Below are 6,604 nucleotides of genomic sequence, written 5' to 3'. Positions count from 1 at the left end.
ATGTAATACCTTGGCCAAGTAACTTAACCTCCCTGTGCTGAGCTTCCCTGATCAAGGGTTGCACACAGGGTGGTCCCGTTATGCGGATACACTGGGTGACTGGCATGTTCATGGCAGTTATTTTATGAAAACTATAAAGCCTCAAGCCCAAAATGTATTTTAGTAAAACTGCATATATCTGTATACAAGCACCAACTGGAAAAAATAGTATTATTGCCATCTTATTTCTGGGAGGCTGTAATGCATATTTTTCTTGGTAGAAAAAGACCTTTCCTCGGAGTAAGCATGTCCATGCACTTTTGGAGAGAGGCTGCCTCTTGGGCCAGGATTTTGGCCGATGAGGAAGTTCTACAGGGGCATAGCAAGAAGGAAAGCAGACCTTTCACCCAGGCGGCCTATGGTAGGGGGAGGGGACCTGGGCAGAGTCTTCCTCAGCTAAGGCCACTAACAGTCTGTGAGGCCGGGCCCCATATTGATCACCATTCATGTGGTTAAAGGGAACTTCCTACCCAAGAAAGAACGGATGTCTGGCAAGGAAGAAAGAAGAAGGAAAAAAGAACACCCTGCACTTCCTTTACCCAGTCATAAAATTACCAGTTGCCAGATGCCAGGACGGTATTCCAATGGCTGGTGGGGTCTCAGGGGCCAAGTGGAAATCACAGCAGCCAGCCAGCCAGCCAGACGGATCAGGGCAAGGGGTGCTGGCAGCATGTTGCATCTCTTGGAAAGGACTGGCCAGGCATGTGGCCTCAGCTTTTAAGGCCACTGTTGCTAATGAACCAGTTGGAATAACAAGAATGGTCATCCTGAGGTTTTCTGCAACACTCATTTTGTCACTGCACTATTCCCTGCAGCATTATTTATGATCATGAAAAACGACAAATAAGCCATGCTATGGGAAGTTCTTCAGTCATTAGGAAGAATCAGTAGATGGCTATGTTTTGAAGTATAAGGCACAATCTGAATTGGCCGCATAATACATGCTCAAGAAGTAGTTAGTTTTTTAAAAAAAATCATTAAAATTAAAGAGATTATCAAAGATGTGCTTGTTATTTTATTAATTGATTGATGTATTTATTTATTTATTTTTATTATTATTATTTTTTTTGGGACAGAGTTTTGCTCTTGTTACCCAGGCTGGAGTGCAATGGCGCGATCTCGGCTCACCGCAACCTCCGCCTCCTGGGTTCAGGCAATTCTCCTGCCTCAGCCTCCTGCGTACCTGGGATTACAGGTACGCGCCACCATGCCCAGCTAATTTTTTGTATTTTTAGTAGAGACGGGGTTTCACCGTGTTGACCAGGATGGTCTCGATCTCTTGACCTTGTGATCCACCCGCCTCGGCCTCCCAAAGTGCTGGGATTACAGGCTTGAGTCACCGCGCCCAGCCCGATGTATTTATTTTTGAGATGGTGGAGTCTTGCTCTGTTGCCCAGGCTGGAGTGCAGTGGTGCAATCTCCGCTCACTGCAACCTCTACCTCCCATGTTCCAGCGATTCTCCTGCCTCAGCTGCTTGAGTAGCTGGGATTACAGGTGCCTGCCACCATGTCTGACTGATTTTTATATTTTTAGTAGAGATGGGGTTTTGCCATGTTGGCCAGTCTGGTCTTGAACCTCTGACTTCAGGTGATCTGCCTGCCTCAGCCTCCCAAAGTGCTGGGATTATAGGCATGAGCCACCATGCCCGGCCTGTCCTTGCTATTAAAAAAAAAAAAATCAGAAATACAGAGGCATAGAGAGTAGAAACAGAAAGGCTCTCTTTTCTTCCTTTCCCCACCCACACCTGTCCCACTCCCTCCCCAGATAAGTCATAATTTGCTGTTTGTCTTTCCATTCCAGAGCCCAAAAATCTACTGTGTTTGTAACTTTCAAATTATAAGGATTGTTTCACTGTTTTAATGCTTCAGTGACCAGCTCAGTGATTCCCAAACTATGGTCTGTATGTGTGTGTTTGCACACGTGAATCAATATTTCCTAAGAACAGATTACTTTCGTGGAATTTCTAGGTCAGAGAGCATACATATTTTAAGGGGTGCTGACTGCCTTACAAAAGGCTTTTACTGCTGGGTGCAGTGGCTCACGCCTGTAATCCCAGCACTTTGGGAGGCCAAGGCGGGTGGATCACCTGAGGTCAGGAGTTTGAGACCAGCCTGGCCAATATGGTGAAACCCCATCTCTACTAAAAATACAAAAATTAGCCGGACATGTTGGTTCACGCCTTTAGTCCCAGCTACTTGGGAGGCTGAGGCACGAGAATTGCCTGAACCCGGGAGGGGGAGGTTGCAGTGACCCAAGATCACGCCACTGCACTCCAGCCTGTGCAACAGAGTGAAACTTGGTCTCAAAAAACAAAACAAAACAAAAACAAAACTAAACAAAAGGCTTTTACTTTCCTATTGGATATTGCCATGTTTCTATTTTTGCCAGTTTGAGATATGGAAATGTACCTACTTGTTTTAATTTGCTTTTAAACGTTATTTTATTTAAAAAATTGTGGTAAAATAATACATAACATAAAATTTACCATTTTAATCATTTTTAAGTATTCAGTTCAGTAGTATTAAGTAGATTCATATTGTTGGGCAATCATCATTATCCATCCAGCGTTCATTTGCTTTTATTGATTAGCTAGTCCGTATTTTTTCATTTCTTCATGCACTATTATATTTCTTCTTCTTCCCCCTCTCGTTTTCTTCTTTCCCCTTTTCTTCCTCCTCTTCCTCCTCTCCCTTTGTTTTTTTTTTGGTCTTTTTATGATCTTTGCCGATTTCCCAAATAGCCTGATAATAGTTTTTCTTTCTCTTTCTCTCTTTTTTTTAAATTAGGAGGTTTCTACACTATGTGTATTATCTTTTGTCAATTTTTATATATTTTTCTTGGCTCTTTAACTATTACATTAGTTATATTCTTTACAACATCCCTGGAAGACAAATATTCTGATTCTCATTTTGCAGATGAAGAAGATTAAGTTCAGAGATGTTACGTGACTTGCCTAAGGTCACATAGCTAGTTAAGTGGCAGAGACAAGATGGGACTCCAGTTCTGTCTGCTTCTGGGGCCCAAATCCTTTTCACAGTGCTCAGGCCAAAAGGAAACTGTGTGGGATTGTGACATTCTACTAAAGGCAGGTAAAACTAGAGGCCAGTGGGACTTCAAGAGACTGCAGGGGGAGGCTGGGGTGAAAGAGTTTGGGGGCTCTAGAAGAAGCTGATGTTTCTGAGCTTGGAGGAAGTGAGAGACAGACTCCCTTTTCCCCTGCTTCTCTCTTTTGCTGAAGGACCATTGAAATGCTGATGAAACTGGGCGTCTTATGGGTATTCACCCTCCATCACCAATAGCACTGCAGCTGCAGAGTTGAGGCCAGAGGGTGTGGTCTAGAGGCCCTTTCTGGGTGCTAATTCTGGAAAGTTTCTTGTTCTCCCACTTCCCTACATCCAATTCACCATCAAGTGCAGTGGATTTTACTTTGGTTATAGCACTTCTCTTTGCCCCCCACCGGAGCCTGGTGCAGGTCCCTATTGTGTCCCTTCACTGCCTCACCGCTTCTGCTTTCAGTTCTTCAGTTTCCCCTCTGTGCTGCCATCTGAGTGATCTTTCTAAAGTGTATGTATGATTATGCAATTCCTCTGTTTAAAACACTTTGATGGCTCTGCAATGCCTTCAAGATATGGGCCAAACTCCTCATCTCAGCTCTGGCACCCTTTACCTCCAGCGCCTGCTATCTCTCTGGCTTACCCGTACTTGCCTTGGTCTATGTGCAACAGGACCGAATTCCATGAACACAGTGAACTCTCTCTCATGCCTCAAGGCCTTTGTCTCTGCTGTTCTTTCTCGACGGAATGCTGCTTTCTGGTTAACTCTTACTCAGATCTGAGGTTTCTGTTTACACGACATTACTGTGGAAACTCTTCTTAGAATGATGGTGGGGTCATGGGCTGTCATGGACCCTCATCACACCACCCACACTACCATCTTGTAATTTTTTTTGTGTGTGAAATTTCTGTCTGTTTCTCAATCTTGGCTGCATATTAGAAATACCAGGGCAGCTTTAAAGATGCTGGTGTTGGGGCCACACCCCCCAGAAATTCTGGTTAATTAACCAGGGTGAGGCCCAGGTTTTGGTCATTTTTAAAGCTATCCAGGTGATTCTTAATGTTCAACCAGCGATAATAGCCTTTGATAGGAAGCTCCGTGGGGCCAGGACTTAGGCCTATCACTGTCACTTTTTTTTTTTTTTTTTGAGATGGAGTCTCACCCTGTCATCCAGGCTAGAGTACAGTGGTGTGGCGTGATCTTGGCTCACTGCCACCTCTGCCTCCCAGGTTCAAGTGATTCTCCTGCCTCAGCCTCCCGAGTAGCTGGTACTACAGGTGTATGCCACCACACTCGGCTTAATTTTTGTATTTTTAGTAGAGGCGGGGTTTCACCATGTTGGTCAGGCTGGTCTTGAACTCCTGACCTCAGGAGATCTGTCCACCTCGGCCTCCCAAAGTGCTAGGATTATAGGCATGAGCCACGGAGCCCGGCCACAGTCATCTTTATAAACCCTCACTTGGCACCTAACTGTTGAGGTATTTAATAAGGTTGTTGCATAAATGAATGAAGCAGTTTCTAGAAAGATGCAGGATCCTCTAAGGATAAAAAATAGTGCTACCAAATATGCACTGGGTAGCAAGTTAGAGCTTTTAAATGTTCCGTTCTCACTCCCCTGTCTTGTAAGAACTAACCGATCATTCAGGTCACTTTTAGAAAAAGTTGGGGGTAGGGAGTTGGGGAGGGATAACATGGGGAGAAATGCCAGATAGAGGTGATGGGGTTGGAGGCAGCAAACCACATTGCTGTGTATGTACCTATGCAACAATCCTGCATGTTCTTCACATGTACCCCAGAAGCTAAAGTGCAATAAAATATATATTTAAGCCGGGCGTGGTGGCTCAAGCCTGTAATCCCAGCACTTTGGGAGGCCGAGGCGGGTGGATCACGAGGTCAAGAGATCGAGACCATCCTGGTCAACATGGTGAAACCCCGTCTCTACTAAAAATACAAAAAATTAGCTGGGCATGGTGGCACGTGCCTGTAATCCCAGCTACTCGGGAGGTTGAGGCAGGAGAATTGCCTGAACCCAGGAGGTGGAGGTTGCGGTGAGCCAAGATCACGCATTGCACTCCAGCCTGGGTAACAAGAGTGAAACTCTGTCTCAAAAAAAAAAAAATATATATATATATAAATATATATATAAATATATATTTTTTTAAAAAAAAGGAAAAAAAAAGAAAAAAGTTTGTAGTTTTGTTTACTTATTTACTCAAAGTAAAAACTATATGTTTAGCTCATCGTCACTCATGTGTGGCTGGGCTCCCTTTGGAAGGCCTTCTCTCTTCTCGATTCCCACAGTGAAGCCATATGCCAACTGTCAGAAACCTAAAACCCACTTCTAAAGGAATGGTGTGTAATTTCAATATCACTGGAAATTTCTTGGAAGTTTTCAACAGTAAGCCGTCACAAAACCCCCTGGTCAACGTCTCTGCTGTCTTTCCCCTCAATAGTCGTCTCCAGTCATCTTGCTGCTAGCTCCTTCACCCTTTGGCCCGTCACTGGCGAAAAACTCTTTTTCTTCCAATGTCCAGAAGTTCAGCTTCTCCCTTCTGCTGATGTCTCCCAAACAGCGAGGGAAAAACCTGAAGCTAGCTGAACAGTCACCATCCTTGTTTGTCCTGTGCTCTCCTGGAAAGCCTCAGTTCATCTCGACACATTATGAAGCCCTTTCTCTCAGGACTCCTTTGTACAGGCACCAGCATTGCACCAGGCTTCTAGGAGCAAGTGAGCATTGACCTAGCATAGCGTCACCATGCGGTATGCAGGGAGGGGAGGGGCAGGAGAGGAGGAATGGAGAAGAGATGGGCACGTGCCAACACCAGGAGATCCTCTCCCTCCACAAGGTCTGACAGAAGACCAGTGGAAGCGCAAGGATGTTGAGGGGGCTGGCCAATGTCCCTCCAAGTAGACATACAACTTATCAATGCCCTTCAGCCCTAGACCACCAGGGACACACTTGAAATTGCATTAGTTGGATTTATTGCTCTTTGCAATGAGGGAGAATTCTCTTGATGTGTGTCTTTTGCGTGTCCAAATTTCTTCATATTTTGGGGAACTGCAGGGCCTATCAGTAAGAAGGTGTTAGGAGGGCTTGTTATAGGATTTGGACTTGTCAGGTGATTTGGGGGAGGGTTCAAGGAAGTGGGGTTTTGCTCTGGGTTGGATGCTCTTAGGTATTAATAGTTGTCTTGGGATGCCATAAAAAATACCCCAGACTGGGTGGCTTAAACAACAGAAATTTCCTTTCTTCCTTCCTTCCTTCTTTCCTTCCTTCCTTCTTTCCTTCCTTCCTTCCTTCCTTCCTTCCTTCCTTCCTTCCTTCCTTCCCTCCTTCCTCCCTCCCTCCCTTCCTTCCCTCCTTCCTCCCTCCCTCCCTTCCTCCCTCCTTCCTCCCTCCCTCCCTTCCTTCCCTCCTTCCTCCCTCCCTCCCTTCCTCCCTCCCTCCTTTCCTTCCTTCCTTTTTTTCTTTTCTTTTTTTTTTTTTGAGACAGAGTCTTGCTCTGTTGC

This window comes from Sapajus apella, unplaced genomic scaffold (genome assembly GCF_009761245.1).
Source record: "Sapajus apella isolate SASKATOON/1434 unplaced genomic scaffold, GSC_monkey_1.0 scaffold52, whole genome shotgun sequence".
In the NCBI taxonomy this organism is placed as follows: Eukaryota; Metazoa; Chordata; class Mammalia; order Primates; family Cebidae; genus Sapajus; species Sapajus apella.
Note: the sequence above shows the minus strand (reverse complement) of the source record.